The 19,800-nt window shown below is 37.8% G+C and overlaps 1 long non-coding RNA gene across 17 annotated transcripts in view; it reads right to left on the bottom strand.

Annotated features, from left to right (window-relative positions):
* LOC128851802 (uncharacterized) overlaps positions 1 to 19,800 on the bottom strand; it is a 512,727-nt gene that overhangs the window by 157,961 nt on the left and 334,966 nt on the right. For all 17 annotated transcript variants that reach the window (XR_008449259.1, XR_008449269.1, XR_008449267.1 and 14 more), the window contains one exon: positions 5,175 to 5,296. This is a non-coding gene — a long non-coding RNA (uncharacterized LOC128851802). The remainder of the gene's footprint in view (positions 1 to 5,174; positions 5,297 to 19,800) is intronic.

Below are 19,800 nucleotides of genomic sequence, written 5' to 3'. Positions count from 1 at the left end.
ATTATCTGTGAAAGATCAGTTTTTTGTGCCAACTTGGTTACACAGCAGTAGCATTTTGCTCTGCAGCCAAAAAAAAAAAAAACCAGTATCTGGCAACAGAGGTGAATGCTAATGCACTGACTGGGCCAGCAGAGATCAGGGTATGTGAAAGGGATGGCACTACACTGGGAAGAAGGAATCACCTCTAGCACTGACCACTGGCTGAGGGATAGTAACTCTTACCAACTATTCTCAAGCAGGCATGAGCAGAAATGCCAAATAGCTTTGCTTTTCAGAATGGAAAAGGAAGTAAACCCTTCCCTGTGCAGACGTACAAGCCTAGTGGCCCTTCTCCAGCACAGGAACGGGAAATGCTCATCCAAGAGTACCCTCCTAGGTCCTTGCACTGATGTCCAATCAGGCCTTGCTTATTCATACTGTCGTAAAAACACGTAGCTGCAGATCAAACAGCAGCAGCGGCACTTGAGACACGTACCAAGGAACGGCGCTAACCTACGTTTTGATTCCCACCATGCTCCCTGAAAACTCATTATATCATAACAACTTGTTATGTTATGAAAACATAAGAAACAGGATAGAATTACTATACTTTAAATAACAGCTTATTTAATCTGTTTTCTTTTTGGTTTTGGGGTTTTTTTGTTTTTTGTTTTTTTTTTTTTTTCATTAGATCACACTTATTATGATCCCACAACATCAATGGCATGGATGAAATTGAAAGCTCTATTCTTCTGTGTTCCTAACATTCCATTTTTTACAGAGCTGCCAGGGGCTATTCTGCATTCCCACAACTGCTACAAATGTAACATATTGTTTGGCAATAAAAATTAGCTATAAAAGTGTGAAAAATGCCAGAGAGCCAAATGTGAGAAACAAGAGAAGGGGGTATGGCTTTCGCACCCTTTTAGTGGACATTTTATTTATTTTTCAAATGGAGTAGACATATTTATAGCTACTGTATTTCAATTATCTCTAATTTCACACATTTTATGCAAATTCTAGACACTTTAATTGCAAATGAGAAGGGAACTTATTTTTAAAAGTGGAGCAACACAACATTTCAGATCTCAATTTTAATTCCAAATTTATCTACATCACTGTTAAAAACTTTTAAAACCTCATTTACACTGTGACTTAAAATTAGGTGCAATTTAAAACAAAAACAAAAGACCTCCATACCAATTAGTTATATCACCAAAACCTTTTTCACACATTCTTAAATCTTTTCTTTTTGAATCAAAATTTTTAGGTAGGAAAGTTTAGGAAGTTGAAATGACATTATTAATCAGTGACACATTATTTCAACAAGAGTCAGTAATTTAATAGTATTGTCCATAACTGATGAAAATTAATACGTTACCAACCCTATTTTCTCTTTCTGTCTGCATGACTTCAGTAACTCAGGGCATGGGTTATTAACTCACTCCATGCTTAGCTGTCATTCAATAGGAAATTCTTTCAAGATGATAAACCACAACTCAGCCTTTGGCTGGATAAAAATTCCCACTATACATTAAAAGCATTAGTGACAAATATTGCTCTTTTCCAAGTAGTATTCCCAGCACCTTACTGTTACTGAACATTAACAAGCGTATGGCCTTCAATGCTAAATAAAATGTTTGTGACAAATTCAAAGCCAGTTGAAGTTGTGCTGTTTTTAAGTAGGGACAATTTTCTAATGGATCCCACCAGGGTTCCAAATCAAACTAAGGGTCTGGGGATCTGAACTGTGATGCTGGGCTTGAGTAGACCATGTATGCTGTGTGTGAGACATCAGTACCTGTGCAGAGCCCTGCACCCCATAACCTCACTGCTTTGGCCCCAACCAGCCAGAAGGACTTGGGTTTTAGTAAATACTGCCTTAAATTTTGCCATCAAAAAAAATCCTCTAGAAACAGTTTTCCCAAACAAGAAAATACAGACTGAAGATCAGGTCTCTTTAAGCAGAAATACTGGCTTTGGTACTACAGTTTGCCCTCAAGCAGTTACTCCATCCCTATCTTTACTAACAGACACTCACATTGTTGTAAAGATGTGCGATCACAAGTTTAAAATCACACGTGTGCCCACAGAGCAGTACTGAGCTGAGCATCTAGTGTTCAACTTCTCACTATCCAATGGAAAGATCTTTAAAACTTTTAACTACTTACTGAAATACATTAAATAATTTTATTATAAATGGAAATTTACTGTCTGGAATGTGTGTGGGTTTTCTCCACTCTTTTTTTTTTTCTGTTTGGTAATTTATTTAAATGCATTCAAAAAATGAGACATAGCACTTCAGTGAAGACATCTGTATTTCAAACCAACATCTTCAGAACTGTGAGCAGCTCTGTTAATAGTCTTTTTATTTGATTAGGGTAATTTGCTGCTGTGCTGTCTTAATCTTTATCCACTACCCTTTAACCAATCAATATTTTAGGGCTATAGATTTGGAAGGTAGATGATAATTTTGTAGATAAATGCTCTAGGCACTGCTGATGTGGTATGGCTGCATATTTAATAACTTTTCAGGGGATTCAAAACTCCAGCAATATAAGAATCTGTCCAGAAAAAAAAAGTTAAACCTTAAATTTTCAAAGCTGTGTGCAGGGATTAGGCCACCTGACTCCTATTAATGTCAATGAAAATTTAGAGGCAAGAAAAGTGATGTCTTTTCTCTCAGATCATCTCTTCTTTGAAAGGAACCAGAGAACAAGAGAAAGGAAATAAAAAGCAACTTCGTACCGCAGGCTGAGACCAGCAAGGCCTGCTGTTGAGGCAGGAAATAGACAGAAGTAGAACCATTTGCTCACTATATGAAGTGAGCATCTCCATGCATCTCAAAATAGCTAGGTAGAAGTTCAGAAGGAAAAATATTAGATTTTGTGTTTTTAAAATGTCATAAAAATATATATTTTTTAATATTGCTCAGCTAAAATTATCTGTTGCTTATGATATTAATTTTGCTGCAGATAAAATTAGTTGTCAGACCTCTGTTTATGGCCTAATTACCTTTTGCACAGAAAAAAAAAATAAGGGCAGGAGAAATAAAAGTAATAACAATAAAATGCAGTTATCTACCTTCCAGCAAGGGAGTTTCTTAGTGACATGTTACCTGTGTGGATTTCACTAGTGCTATGCATGTGTTTCACATACATGAAACCAGATTTGCTTGGGCTATTTTGTCAATCTGGGCAGTGCCAGATTCTGCCTGCCCTCATTTCCATGCCTGGGGAAAGTCAGGACAGGCCAAACCACCCTCCTTCTAGGAGAAGACTAGGAATCCTGAAATTATTCAAGACCCTTATAACAAAGGAGCTAGTCAGGAAAACTGAAGACAAAGTCTTGGAGAAAAAAAGCCACTACAAATAACTGCACTTTTTTTCTTGAAATATTTGTCCACTTTGATTCCAGTTTTGGAAACAGTGAATCCAGCTTTTATTGGTTAGAAATGGGTGCTAGGCACACCACTGAAAAGCAGCAAGACTTGTAAACAAATGGACAGAGCCTAGTATTATCGTGCTAAAGATGTTAGTCTTTTAGTTAGTACATTTTAGTTAGTACATTTTAGTCTCATTTCAGTCCCCTCTATGTATTCTGCCTGATCTTTCAGCAAGAAGCAAGTACTACAAACACTGAGCTTATTTCTTAGAAGCTTTTCCCATTAAATTAACCTGAAAATTTAAATCAATTCATACAGCATTCATCTTAATCAAGTTGCACCCACAATGCCATCTAAATTACAGCTCTACCTGCAAAGCTTGGGAGCTGCGCATATAGAGGATGAGTGAACCTGGCCTCAGAGAGAAGTTGTCCTTTGAAGCATTCTGTGCAGCACTGCCATGAGATCTGCCCAGCTATATTTTTGAATATATTTGACAAACAGAAAATTTATATCTGTGTGCATTTCACAAGATGTAAACTTCTCTTTCATGGCAGGAAAAAATCCTGCTCCCTGGAAGTGACTCTAATCTAATCTGACATGCAGTATTTGTAAACGTACTTTAGTGTCCCAACCTATTTACAGTGTTTACATAAACCCCCCAAAATGTCCACATTCCTTGAAAAGTTAATCCAGTACAAATATTGACTGGCTGTCAATTGAGCATTATTGACTTGCTCTGGGACTGTGCTTTATTACCTTTACTGATGAAACTTGTTTTCTTTGCTAAACTTAATTTTTTTTGGCCCCTTTTGGATAAAATATCATTTGCTGGACTGCACCTCTTCCACTCACTGCTATGGGGCTGCCTCTTCCAGTTAGCAGTAGGAAAGCTAAAGTACTCTGCAGTATGCAACAGGAACTTGCAGAAGGAAGCCAACAATCCAGTCTGTATTTTACAAAAAGGACCTAAGCCAACACCAGCCCTATCTCCTATAAATATTTGGTCCACACCATCTTTAACGCAGTGGTTGTCCTCTTTGCAACTACATATGGTTGTACAGCACAATGTTTCCAGAAAGGCTGGAAGGGTCTATGATACCTTCAACAAAGTTTGTGAAAGGTAACTATGAAAAGCAAACTGATTAGCAGGAGGCTTAAATTCCCATTGTGGCAATCTACAGCTTCACTGGGAGCTTTCTTTTGTTAAAGGAATGCTAAAATTTTACAAGTTGAAAACCGTGGATGTCTTTCCATCTTTTTATATCAGAGACAGTACAAATTAGGCTGTCCAGAAACCAGAGTTCATGAAACCCAAACACATTCTCAACACTCAAGAAAACGCTGTTTATCACTTCATTTTTTGAAGTCTATTGTTTCTAGACAGAGCCAAACAGAGACTGAAAATAGCAACTTTCACAACATTCCCTTATCCTGCAACAAATTCCATCAACTGGTTTTTAAGTTCTGACCCCGAGGTCAAGTGAAACTGATAATAAATCTTAGTAAAGATTCGATATCATTAAGCTGCAAACCCCCAAATCTATTATGAAAGATTTATCAAAACTTATAAAAATGAACCCAAAATGTTTCAGTCAGTGCAAGAAAGGACAAAAGAGTGGAATGGAAAACAGGGAAGGAAGTGCAGATCTTGAATGATCATGGCAATTTATAGGGCAGGTATTTCTCTCTGGTTTCAAAACATTTAGGAAGCAATTTCTTTAAAATTCCAGTTAAGACACGCATTGAGCCTTATTTGTTGTTGTTGTGGGGTTTTTTTGTAAAGGAATGTAACAGAGCAGACACTTACACTTTGGAGGAGTACTATCTGCTTCACACACGGATGGGTTTTGCATCCCGTACAACTCTAGGGCAGTATTTGGTGCTGAGATGGGATGGTGCCACCATCTGTTCCTTCTTTTCATCAACAGTCTGGGGAGAGAGGAGCAAAGAGAGGGAAAAAAAAAGGAGATATGTCATATTGCTACATCTTCATTAATATTGTTTATAACTTCTTATGTCTAGCTCAAGTAATGAGAGAGTCCAAACCTTTTAATGAAACATGTTCAGATTACCTTTCTGGGAACTGAACAAAGTCATGGCAGTTTTGCTCTGAGATTGCCAATCACACAGCAAGTTTATTCTTGTCTAATTTTATCTTTTTATTTTGGCCTTTACAAGTCACTTTTTCAACACGACATCCTTTCCTTTCAAATGAAAAGTTTTTTCTAAACATTTGACAAGTGGAAGAACCTACCCTATAATACCAGCTATGTCAAGAATGTACCTTTCCTCTGTTAAAACACTTTGGCTAACTTGAATAAAATTAGATGTTAATATCATCATTAGTTTACTGGCCAGTAATTTTTGTATGTTGGATTAGTTGTGTTTTTTTAAAAAAAGAAAAATGTCTTACCACAAATTCTAGTTTGTTTGGGTTTTTAAATACAAAAGGGGCTGACTTGTGATAAGTTTTTTTCTCTTTTAACAAAACATGTTATGATTGAAATTCTGTCCAATGAATTCAAGGTGTCTAAAGCATCTTAGCTAGCAGACACCATAAGAATCACAGCAGAACTAACACATTTCCCAATTTGAAGTGGCTGTCTGCAGTACTTCACCTTCAGCAGGCCCTGTGCTGCTCATTCTCATCCTTACTGACCACATAAGGACCAAGTGCCATGTCAGACATAAATAGAGCAAAGCAGTGCTGCTCCCCCCAGAAAAAAACTGCTAGAGAAGACCAACGGATTCAAGAGTGGCTATCCTCCAAAAATGGTCACTAAGAGTTACCATTTTTCCTGTAGAATGTTATTTGGATATTAGATATGAGATGGGAAAATCAACATCTTAACAGGCCTCTTCCTTTCCCAACAGCTTTAGACGTAGAATATTAAATTCTCAATTTATCCAATACGTATAATATTACCTTCATTCCTACAAGTATGCTACTGCATGAGAAGTCATTATGCATCTGCAATTTCGGTAGCTGATATAATACTTGTAGTCCTACCTCTGACCACACAAATTCTGCTGCTCTGCAGCAGCAGTTCTAACAAATCCTCCCATCCTGCCCCAGCCATTGGGGTTGCCTCTTGCATGTACTTCTGTGGGAAATGTGCTCTGTTGCTTTTCCTTCCTCAGCCACACCCCTGATGTGGGAGTTCAGGCAGAAACAGAAACACTCCAGGATTATGTAATTTAAAAAAAAAAAAAAAAAAAAAAATTGTTTTTTGGTTTATTGTTTGGTTTTGTTTTTTTTTTTGTTTGTGGTTTGTTTTGGGTTTGTTTGTTGGTGTGGGTTTGTTTGGTTTTCTTTACACACTGTACCTGACATTAAAACCATTTTCTGGTGGACTATGTGTAGTTGCTTTCTACAGGCTTCAAAAAAAGGTTGAAAGTATTCTGTAGCTGTTTGGTCCATTTTCATTCCCTTTCACCTCCTGCTCCTCCTTCATACAGGTTACTTCAGGCACAAAAGGAGGAGCCACTTGTGCTCTGAGTCACAGCATCCACATGCTCTTATGACTGCGAACGCAAACCCAGAGCACTCCACAGCCTTCGCTACATGATGCCCTCAAGAAAAAAAGCTGTATCCCAGAGGTGTGCGCACACGTGTGTGTGAGAGAGAGAGACAGGCGGGGGCAGCATGGGGGCCGTGGGAGGGGGGATATTCAGCACAACAAGCCTGGCTAACACCGGGTTTTTAAGGTGAGACATAATCGCTTAACATACAGATGGCATATCAGTTTACATCTCACACTGAGAGTTCATGCTTGTTATACCAGAAAAGGGAGAAACAAATTATAACGGAGTCAGAAAGCCTCTGAAAAGTGAGGCTATGGGGGACCCCAGATGTACTTGAACCAATCACAATCACACCATCAGCATGAGGCGTAAAAAGTGCCAAAACAAGATGAAAACACTGACGCTACATATGTTAGAAAGCTTGGGTGTTGCTGTAGTCCAAAATCTTTCCTCCCCACATGCTTGTACATAATAATAATCAGAATAAAAATAAGACCTCAATTTCAAATAGTCAGTAGTCTCTTAAAAGAAAAAAAAGAAAAGAAGACAGCCTTAAGAAACCAAATCCTTCCTTGTAATAAATAATATATTATGAGTTAAGGAGATGAACTGACAAAGTGGTGCACCTCTAATCTCTTCCACGCAACACTGAGAAAAGCTGAATCACTTGCACAATATTTCTTTTGAAGTATGTTCAAGGATTGCTCCCACACTCCAATTTCTCTAAGAATATCATGCTCTACTAATTTACCAGATTGACTAAGCTACATACCAGCAGTACCATCAGATTTATCCTGTAATTTTATCTTGCAAAAATTTAATTTCTGAACATTCTCTCGGTAGAATATAATTCACTATTTCATGGCAGGTTTAAACGAGGAGAGTGAGAATCAAGGCATTTAACAGATGCAAACTCAGCTGTCTTTTTGGGGTTCAGGTGTAAGGTCCTTCCTCCCAAGCCTCTGATGTTCAGTGCTAAGTTATCAAGCTCAGTAGCTGTGGCAGCCTCCTGATGGCTCTGACATCAATCTAACATAAATTTTGCATGTGGCCCACACTCAGAGACCCACTACAGCCTTGCAGTGCATCAAGGGCCATCTCACTCAGGATTCCCATTTAGTCATTTATTTCAAACTTGAAATGACATCTCTCCATCTGAACAATGATTTTAAATAACAATTTATACAAGAAAAAGAAAAATACAGCAGCACGGCAAAGATGCCAGGTACATAAAGAAAATTGACTAGCCCATATTTCTAGGTAATAAAATCAATGCCACCATTTTATACCTTCAGCCCCCTTGTCTAACATCAGATCAACAGATTTCTACCACTGTTGTGCAGCTATTTCAGGCAAGGTAGAGGTGAAGTCCGTGAGCAAGGACCTCCATAGGACATCAGTCCTGTGCTTCCCTACCAAGTGCACATCCCTTCAGTTCTTCCTCTTAGCTTTACCATCAGGGGAAAAAGAAAGGTCTCTGCAACATTCAGGACCTAAAAGCCATCATGCTGAAGTGCACTAGCTTTTATGAAAGACAGACACCTTCCAAGCAGTAATTTTGGAAGGAGGGTATGCTTTTGGTATAATACACCACACACAAATGCTATAATGTAAACTCAGGCAGCAGTACAGAACAAAAGATTGCATGACACAAAGTTTATTTTTAGAATTAACGTTTGGTATTCTGATAGGTGTAAACAGAATAGAACCTCTATTTTACTTTTAACAGACCAGAAGCTGGACAGATGTTTTTGTTGTTGTTGTTGATTCGTAATAATTTCTAGTATAGCATTAGCATGCTTCCATGACTGCATAATCCCAGTATATATGCAACTGTACTAAAGACCCTTGTATCTTGACAGGTCAAGCAGTAAATGATGAGAATGTAACTAGTTAATATTTCAGCTAAGTTGGAAACTACTTCCATGACATCACACCTAACCATCATCTTTTCCAATTTATTTTCTTAGTCCAATAAAGCATTTCAACCCAAAATTAAAAAAAAAAAGACAAGAAACATAAAAAAAGAAAGAAAAATAAAAAGAATCAACAGAATGTTTTGTTAGCAGCAAAGGAGCAGATTTCAAATACCAAATTAATTCTTTTTGACATTAGTTATTTTAGTATTGCAGCGATTTTTGAATGATGCAATGACCATCAGAAACAACTGTGCCTGCAATTATGTCTAAATGGAGCTGTTACCGGTCATCAGCTCGGAAGACCACACTGACACAGCTAAGACTCATAACCCAAGTGAAACACACACAAGTAGGAGAACTAAGAAAGTGCAAGAATAGTATTAAAGGATTAATAAAGTTCTAGGCAAAAAATAGAAATCAGTGGCAAATACAAATTTTGAAAGCTTGAGTTTTCTTCAACAGTGTTTGAGAAAATCCCAAAGACTATTTAGAAACGAGAACATAGTTTTGCAAAATATTTGCTTGTAGTACAGTGCTTTTGCTAATCAACTCACCTACCAAATAATTTGTAATTAGAATAGAGTTTTTATGTCACAGAATTCACTGAAGCCCCCAAAGCCATGTCCTTCTGCGCTGATGGCATTATCTCATAAGGCACAAGGAGAAAAGAAATAATAGGGCCAGGAATGGCAATCTCATTTCTGCCTTCTGCAGACAGAAAGTTTTTGTTTCTGGAATTCATACTTTCTCTCCCATCCCACATCCCACACTTCTCTTTACACTTTTTCATTGCTGCTCCATCTTCTTGTCTTTCTAAAATCTTTGCATTCTCTTCCATCTCACTCTCTTTATGGTAATGCTTTTTTCCACCCCCCCTGTCTTTCAGGTGGTTTATTTTCTCATCATAATGAAAGCGGATGCCCAACCTGAGCCAGTTAGGGCTGTGGTTTGGCCTTCCTAGAGCAGAGCAGTGAGAAAAGGAAAGCCATTGCTACAAACCTGCACGAGTGGCTGCTGTTGCTGCTGGCAAAGGCAGGAACTGCAGCTAGATTTCAAGGAAATAAAAAAGGAGAGAAAAAAAAAAAAGCAGGAGATGAAAGTGAGGAATCTCATTTTTTTTTTTCCCCAGCACCACTATTTGAGAGATAACTGCTGTAATTTTGTCTCTCCTGAATCTTCTCACTAGGCAAGCTTACGGAGGAAGGCAGATTTCTAGTCTTAAAAGTACAATAATTCACACTTTTCTAGAAGTTTTATTAGTTTGAAATTTACACTTGACCACTTCTAAATTCTAGGACAAGGCCTAAAAGGTGTTGAGGGGGTAATATGTATTAAACAGAAAAAGACGAATGGACAAAAACGTATCAAACCATATAGTGCTGGGGAAAAGGAAAAAGGAAAAAAAAGACAAAAGATTTTTACTTTGTCTGGCACAGTGTTTTCATGGTTTTTAAATTCTTCTGTATTTTCACAGCTTCAGATGATATTTCTGAAATACAGAATTTGCATTTTCTATGTGGGGAATGCTGCCAAAGCTGTTAATCCCAGGCAGATGTAATGTTGCACCACTGTATTACGATGTGGCTCCTTAAAAACAACTTAAAGGGATAAAAAAAACCCCAACAGAACAACCACCCAACAACCATCACAAATATTCACTAACCCATATGGTCAATAATTGCTGTTTAATAGTCCTCCTATTACAAACCTAAAAAGCAGCAGCCAGAATTACCAGTAGAGTATTAATAAACAGGAATGAGTTAATAGTGCATAAAGACCTTCTAGTGGAACAGTGGGGGAGTTGAATATTCTTTTCTTAAGTCAGCTGTAAGTAATTACTACATGGTGTGCTTCTGACTATTACCATAACAGAGCAATTGGACGTGAAGAATGGATAATAGTATGGACATGGAGGTATTTTTAGAATATCAGCAGTGAGGCAGGTAAATGCCCTACTCAGGCACAAACCTTTAAATAAGTTTAAATAACTTTTCCTAATGACACCTAGCCTGAGCAGAATTTTGAAAAGATCAATCTAATAAATTATCTAAAGTAACTTTATAAAAACATGACTGTGATATGTAAATAAGGGAAATGACAAAAAAAAAATCCCACGCAGACATTAAGCAAGCAGCCAGCATTACAGTAACTACATAATCACAGGTTTCTCTCCGTTTCTTTTAGAGTAGTGCCTTCATCTGTTTGAATGCAGACTGTGCTTCGATTGCTTCCATTGGCTGCTCAGGTGAAAACTAAAATATTCAAATAAGAACTGTAACTATGATTGCAGGAGTTGTGGGTTTTCTACAGTTGAGTTGGTCGTCCTCAGTGATTTAATGATGCATATCATTTCTTTTAAAATATTGTTATAAAAGCATTCACTGAGATACAGCTTCGTGTTCAAAGGACTGTCCATTATGTTATGCAGCAGGGCTTTTCATGTACAAATACAGGCTGAGATATTGTCTATCGACACAACATACGCTCTCAAATAAAAACAGCTTGAGACTTTTGATTCAGAGAGTAGTAATTTTGAAAATGCACAGAAATATAATTTAAGGAATATTTTGAATTTTTCAGGCTATAGGTCTTTCTCCTGCTATGTTGCTACACAGGGCAGATGTTGATTTTTCAATTTGCAGGTTTGTTAAGCATCATGGAATGTTTTGGTTCTCAATCAAGAATATTCTTCCCAAGTGGTTGCAAAGTCCTATTCCTGAAAATAAATGCATGTCCTTTTTGTTTCTTTAACAGCACGTGTTCTGCATTCAGTAGAAGCATAAAATAGATAAAACGATGCCATTTATTGGACCAATATATACATTTTAAGCCACAAGATCTCAGAATGCAATGCATTTGCAGGTTCTATTCTACAAGCACATTTCTGTAAGACAAGAGGCAAGTCCATTTACAGTGTGTCATACCAACAGTTCTATTCAGAAAATTAGTATATACCATGCATTAGGATGTCCTCAGTATTGTGTCCGTCTACTGATGTGCCACTATATTGATCAGCTACCAATGACCTTATAAAAACAGCAGTCCCTGCGTACATATTTTTTATGATGAACAGCACAGCCAGCTAGACATATATACATATATGTTCCCTCTTCTTCAAAGTCTTCGTTTCTCATTTGCATGCATGTCAACAGACAGGAAAAAATAATCTTGGCTCCCATAAAGACAACAGAGATTGTGATACCGAGTTCCCTCCACAGTATTTGCTGTCTTCAACAGTAGTTTATGACTGATCTGCAGCAATGCCATCGTTAGTAGTCCTGTATTTTCATGTAACAATCAGATACAGCTACAGAAATCACATTGTGCCAGATCTACCTCTGCATAAAGTTGCAGACTTCATGGCATTTTATCTAGACGGGTTTGGCCTTTTGCAGTCTTCTGCCCCATTAAATGTGAAGATTATGTGTTGTTCGTAGTCCACTGTTACCATAATGGAGAGCTGATGTTATAATGTGGGTCACACAAACAGCTAATTGTTTTTGGGCATGGCTTGAGCAAAAACAGAATGGAGAGGCTGAAGACATTAATAATAGTACTTGGTACGACTATAATAGATAGCTTCTATCAGAGGATTTAAAATCACTTTGCAAGCTTTGCGGGCACACTGCTAAGTGTTTTTGATACTCCCATTTGAAAGCGAGACCATCATCTGAAGACCATGCTCACGCATTCAGATACTGGAACAGTAAGAGTTTAGAGAATCAAGAAAGCAATACATAATAAAAGACAAGTTTTAGAGACTCACACCAAATGAGCTAACTGGGAATCAAAGCAAAAGTTTGTGAGAGTATTTTTAAACAAACAAGCTAAATAAAGAGATTAACATTTCTCTAACATTTTTCTGCACTACTATGCATCAAGCAACTGCTTTTGCAAAAGGATGGCACAGAGAAACCTACGTGTGTGCTTAGAGCTCTCTAATCATGACCAGAACTCAGCACAATGTGCTAGACTGCAGAAGCTGACTTCCTAAATGTAAGTGGTTTCAAGCAAAGAACTGACTTCTCGCATGACTAGAAAGGGTTTAGGATATTTCCGGTACCGTAGACAGACAGACACACACTTTCATACTTACACACACATTTATTAGAATATTAAACAATAATACCCCAGGCTATATCATGTATGGAAAAATTCTATGGAAAGTTAGAGACTTATAGTCCTTACTGGTCCTGCAGTATGAATTCTTCAAAACCAAGAAAATGGATTATTTTTAAATGATTCTTTGGAAGACTGGGTATACTTTAAAGTTTTCCAGTGTGGCACTGCACACTTCTAGTGTGGCCTTGCATCTTAAAATTAAGTGGAATCACTGAATCGCTAGCTACATGTAGAAGTATTTGGGTTAACAAACCAGTCCCACTACACACTGCGACAACACTAAACTTCCAGAAGAATCCCCAAATTGTCTGAGACCAAAAGATAACTGTGATCAAGGTATAAGTCTCTCCTCTCCCTGCAGTGTCCCTGGTATATCTCTTGAGAATGCGCTGAGCATATTCAAATCTCCTTCAGTGATGGGCTCATTGCTAGGTTCTTTGAGGTCCATGATTATGCATCATTTCCTTAAAATGGCCTATTCTTGCTTTCTTGTCCTTGAATGAGATAGTAATAAGATTTTTTTTTTTTAAAAATCAGAATTGAATCATTGATGCAATTTTTCTTCATAATTCACTGGCATCTCAAGATCTCAGGCAAAAGTGGGACACTGGTCTCAGAGCATGTACTAAGAGACATCACTTTCCCCAAAGAGCTTTCAGTTAGACAAGAGACACACACATGGGAGGAACCATATGGTACCCTTACCCAATATTGTACAGAGAGACCAATTTGTCTGAACACTGAGCCTTTATAAAGTATGCGACAGAAACTTTCGAAGTCTGATGTGAAGAAAGAACTTCAAAGATTGCAACAATTTTTAATTTTATTCATCCAATTACATTTATGTAGGATATAAATTAAGGGCTGTAAACAGTCACCTTCAGTCCCCACTTTTGCAAACACAGTCACTTAGCTTGGTCACATATTAGAGAATATTTTTTGATAGGGAACAGAGTAAATTTTTTTTTGCAAGCTGAATTGAGAAGCAAATATTCTAGCTGTAAAAAACAACACCATAACCTGCTGATCACTGGGTAGAGGTCTTTAGCTGAGATGGTGCCTCCAAGTTTATCAAACACTTCTGTCCCTGAACCTGCGTCAAAGTTGCTTTCACCACATTAATCTCAAATCAGCCACTTTTCATTTATGCCCCAGCTTCACAAAGGCACAATATCAGATAAGGCGGTTATTCTAGAGGATAGGCAGTACTGACATAGCAATGAAATTAAAGGTCATAATATTTTTTGGTCTGTGCCCATGGTTTCAGCTAGCTGTTGAATAACATCAGTACCTGGCCTGGTACACCTGTATTAGAAGAGCAGTTTGGAAGAAAGGAAAGAATGAGAAATTTTTGCAGCAATCTGGGAGAAACAAAGTCACGGTCTTCACAGGTGCCTAGATTTGGCCAACAAAGCTCCTGGTCTCCTATGGCCCATGTCACATTGGTTTTTTGATCAATTTGTTTGCTATCTGGAAAAATGGTGTAAACCAGAGAATGCTTGAAGAACAGAAAATTTACCCAGGACTGAACAGGATCAGAACAACGGGATACAACCTGTATCCAGCTCTCTGTTTCACACGATCCAGCCTTGCAGCAGAGATGATTCAGCTACCTGAGTTTCAGGGGTAGAACTGCTGTATGTTAAGAGAAAGCAGCATTGTTTTGGTGGACCTCCAATGCTGAACCAAGCACCTCAGTGGGTGGAAAGCTAGGGGCTGAACAAACAGTAAGGGCTACAATACACTGCAACAGTTTCCATTCATCAGTTAGGGATCCTCAAACCACCAAAACTTTCGCAAAAAGGCATCACTTCCTTATTTTGAACTAGAGCTCCGCATTGTACGACTGCTTTTTGTTGGCCATGAATTCATTGTGCATAATTGTCATTCATCCCATACACTGCACAGTTGTGTGTATGCTGTGACTCGAAACTGCTTCTCGAAAATCAGTTTTGTTTCAAGTCCAACTTCTGATTTCACACAGTATCACTCATTAACTGAACAAAGCTGATGCTGGCCTCATTTATTGGAATATAACAGCTAGGTCTCGTTTTACTCCCTTGCATTGCTATGACAGCCTGGAAATCTTCCCACCTCTCCTTACCATTCTTTTTCTGTTTTTTTTCTTCCTTCAGTTCCTTGAACCATGCACTACCTTTTCCCCTTCTTCCTTTCTATAATTTCTACTCTCCAAACATGCTTTTCTTCTTCTCCCACGTAGTTCAACCTTCATAATTATATATTTCCTTAAGATCCTTTCCTATCAGCCAGGTTCCTTAGTTACCCTTGATGGACCATCCACTTACAGGTACCACCATTTACCAATCTGATCACATTTCTCTATGTACTGCAGTTTAAGGGGTAGTTTTCATCTTCTGTTAACTCTTCACAAGGTATCACTTTTCTTAGTCTGTCCCCAAACTGCAAATATTCTCTAGTGCCTTTATCACAAACTTTGGAAGCAAAGTTTTAATATGACATCTTCCATTACTTCTAACTTTTTGGCAAGGTGTCCAACAACAGCAAAGCAGCAAAGAGATCACCAGAAGACTAAAAGCTGACAGATTCTTCCCAAGCCTTGCCAGAGATGCAGAGTTTGGGACAAACCTTGCTGTTTGCTCAGTTGGGCCTTTATGGCTGCAGGAAGCATATCTAAAGCTGGGAAAAACAGGCAGGCCTTCCAAAAGTAGAGAAAATGAATAGATTGACATTCTCAAAAGCCTTTATTTTTTATATTATTGCCGGCTTTTATTGGAAATATTGTTAAAATCCAACCTGTTTCTATGAGGACATCAACAAAACAGAATTTTCTGATGGAAAACATTTCATCATAAAAAGCATTCAACCAGTTCTACTGATAAATTTCATCATTCTTTTCCTGACTAAATCCAGGAACAACTATACGAATCTTTCCTGAGGAAAAAGAGTTCCTTAGTTGGAAAAAGGCAAGGTGTTTATTCTTCCTTGGAAGCATGAGCAAAGCAGCAGCTGATTAATAGTGAAAGCAGTATCAAGAGAAATGTATGCTAAGTTTCAGCATAGAATTAATTTCTATGGGTAAATATGTATAATTTCCTTCCACTAATAGAATGTGCTGCAAAATTCAACAGATTTCTCACCACAGTGGTGTAAGTAATGAAGGAATATATTAAGGAAGAATAACAAGAGAGAGACTGGAAAATACCTGTCAAAATTTCCTTTACCCAAAATACCTTTCGAAATTTCCTTTACTCTCTATGTGATGTTGCCACTAGTCCACATATCAATTTCATACTAAATTTTTAGGCTAGTGGATACAAGAAAGCAAAACTCTCACTACCTGACTTCAGTAGACCTATCTCAATTTACAAATGCTGAGGATTGTCCTCATCAGTGTAATGTCAATAAAGAAAGAGGTACCAAGTATTTTAGTGAATGCCTCACTGAAAATATTTTAGTAATTTTCAGCATGAAGCCTTTCAAGCTTCTTGAAATAAGAAGCCTAAGGAGGGGAATCCAAACTGAAAACGCTCCTCTGCCCCATCCTCATATGGGCTGCTAAAGTTGTTCAAAACTCATGGGAACTGAGCATGCAAAATCAACCCTGAAAGCCAGAATTGACCATACTCTGAATGAGGAGACTTCTTGGAAGAAAATTTAAATAGAACAGCCAATTCTTGGCTGTTTGACACTAAGTTCACTTACTCAGCAACAACAAAAATAATGCAGCAATTACACTCATAAATGAAACACTATATCTAAAGGATTAGCTCAAGCTTTCTGAGCAGAATTGTACCCTCTACAAGCCACATAGCCTGCCTAAAAACACTAAAGACAAAGTCTGGGTGGCGTGCACTATTTACTGACATTTATATAGTGCCATGCACTGGCAAATATTTTAACCTTTTTCTGCATCTCAGTGTTTTGGTCTCAGTTTCTACTAATGACATTAAGCAGTTCCTAAATTAACGCTACTACACCACTTCCCAAAAATAGTGAAAACAAACCAGAGCAAACCAAAATACAACAGCATTTTTAATGAGATGTAACAATCAGCAAAAACAATGCATAAAGCCATTATTTTTTGCTGGGATTTGTTGTGACAGTTACCATGGCTAACCCATTAACATATTTGCTGTACAAGTATGGTCATTCTACGGCCTTAATTAACTTTCAAGTGGAGAGTGCTGTGGCTTACCACTTATTAAATATCCACTACAATAAGTTACAGTTTTACCCTTCCAACCTCACTTAGCCAAGGCACCTAGAAGAACCAGCTTTCTATCCGACTATAATTTTGTAATTGCTTTTTACTGAAATTATGTTGAAACTGGACACCCTATGTAAATGTATTTTGCCTGGTTCATCTAAAATTGGCCACCCCTAATCAGATCTGGTTGATATTTGATTGAATAAGTGGAAAATTAAGTTTCTCCCTGATAACGCTTTGCTTTTTCCTCCCCTTTTATTATTTAGGATGTAAGCATTTTTTTGCTGAAATTTGAAAGCATGCCCCCTAGAGAACAGCAGAGGACAGGCACATTGGAAAGGCTGCTTTGAAAGCTAATGTACTTCTAGTACAACACACAAACAGTGTAGTTACACTAAGCAGAGCTAATTTCATCAAGCACTTTATTCATGAAGAAAGCAATGTGATTTGAGATTTAATCGAGTCAAAATTAGGTTTTGTGATTAGCTAGGCTGAGCTGTTAAGGTATAGTCATAATGATATCATTATTTCTACACACCCATGTGGCATGAGCGTCGTCAAGTAACGTACTGGTCTGTATGTTTAAACTTGTATACTGCCAGCTGTAAGGAACTGAATCCACCTCAATAAGGCATTCCTCTGAGTATAAAATAGGACTTGAGTTAAAAAAAAAATGCTTCTACAAAGGGAACACGTGAAAAGGCCACAAGAGTGCACAACTGAAAAATAAATAAAAATGCAAATTTCCCTAAACTTCATCTTTGGATGGACTGAAGCATAAGTGAGAACTTCAACAAAGCTATAGAAAAAGATGACAGGTCTGAGTTTCAGAAATTTAAGACAGCAGTAGGATTAGACACTTTGGGTTGTCTTCGCATACATTTCTTATGGGAGTTAATTCCATTTGACATGCAAGACCAAAGCAAGATTACAGAGGCATAGCCCCATGGCGAGGTGTATGCTGTAGCTAAAAGCTGGGATTTGAATAATTGTGCAGGCTTACTCCAAGAATCAGGCGAGAACAGAATGAATGGATTATTACAAGGAACTTTGTACATTTTTAACTGCTGGACTTAATAAAATACCCTGTGTGTAAGACTGGTATTATGGTCCTCTGCACTCGCTCTAGTTGAAATTTGTGGTAGGATGTATCATATATGAGAAAAAACAGAAGCTGTTAAAAAAGAATGTGTAATGAAGAATTGGATAGGGCCATGCCCCACATGATTTTCTGTGGGAAGTAAATTTGGAGAGCTTTAGTTCAAAATATTCAGGCCCCAAAAAGTTACAGGTAATTCATTTCCTGTATAAAAAAAGGCTGAAGGAACACAAGAGATTGAATCAGAAAAATGAGGAGACAAAAAAAAAAAAAAAAAAAAAAAAAAAAAAAGGTGAGTTTTTATTTCACTGTTTCAGCTTGTTAGCTAGATCATTTATTACAGAGAAAGATTACTAATCCACACATCATTTTTTTTTAAATTGACCTCTTCCCTTTGTGTCTGTGGAAGCACTTGTCTGTAAAAGGAGGTAATAGCTGACTGCTCCTTAGAGTCAGTGCTGCTTAATTAACTGTCCAGTGAGAATTATTGAAATACTTATATAATTCTTATTTAGTACTCATTAAAGTGAGGGATACAAATGCTGGACAATGAGAGGTTCAGGAAGGCTTTGAAAAGAGGGAGTTAGTACTCTAATAGCAAAGAATTATGAAAGCCTGCCCATTAAAAATAACAGAGCAGACCTTTCATTTTAAAAGTCACTGACTCAGATCTGGACTTACTTGAGATGTTTTAAAAAGCTCCTTCATCTAACCCCCTCCTTCATCTAACCCCCTAGCAATACACGATCTCCAATTCCTCCCGCCATTGCTAACCAGACTGCGCAGTAGGTGCATGGATGAGGTGAATCGCAGTTCTGCGCAGCCTCATGATGATGCCACAGTCACACAGCTGCTTGCACCTTCAGCTGTTTTCCGCACAGCTTTCACCCCTCCAGCTTCTCCCATGTCCCATGCACGCAGAAGGCTCAGCTGCTAAGAGCGTATGGAGATAGGCAAGACAGAATCAGTTGCAATGATTTGTACCAAAACAGTATCAGCAAAGTACATGCACCTTCTTAATGTAGAACTTCCCTTGCATAAAACACGTCTATGAATATCACTATTCTACATGTAAGGAAGATCTCAGGTGACGATAATTTTGCCCTAAAAATAATCTCTATTTCATTTTGATGGGTGCTTTGGAAGCTCTCCATAAAAGGTGATGAATATCCTGAATAACTTGGCAGCTTCCAAAATGGAGATGAAGAGACTGCTGGATACCAAGCAACAGCAAGATTCAACACCACCTACAACATACTCTGTGACATGGATTATGGCAATAATGGACTATTGTACAGAAAATAATCTAAATTCATCAAGCGCTTCTTGCAAGACAAAAAGAACATGCATGTGCCTGTTCCATGCATAAGAAAATCTTTTCAGAAATAGCTGTCTAAAAAGAATTAATTGGTCCAATTTCAGTGTGGTTTTTGTAGCAGAACTGGGTTTGCAGAAGCCATATGCCTCAGCAGTTTGTCCTCAGAAAATTTACCAACAATAGAGAATAGTGTTACCATCATCTTAGAGGTTTTGAAGGTTCATTCCTCTACAGAAGGTGTGCTCCAATCCTCTCTCTAAT

Source organism: Cuculus canorus, chromosome 3, assembly GCF_017976375.1.
Source record: "Cuculus canorus isolate bCucCan1 chromosome 3, bCucCan1.pri, whole genome shotgun sequence".
NCBI lineage: Eukaryota > Metazoa > Chordata > Aves > Cuculiformes > Cuculidae > Cuculus > Cuculus canorus.
This window is presented reverse-complemented; position numbering and strand designations above follow the sequence as displayed.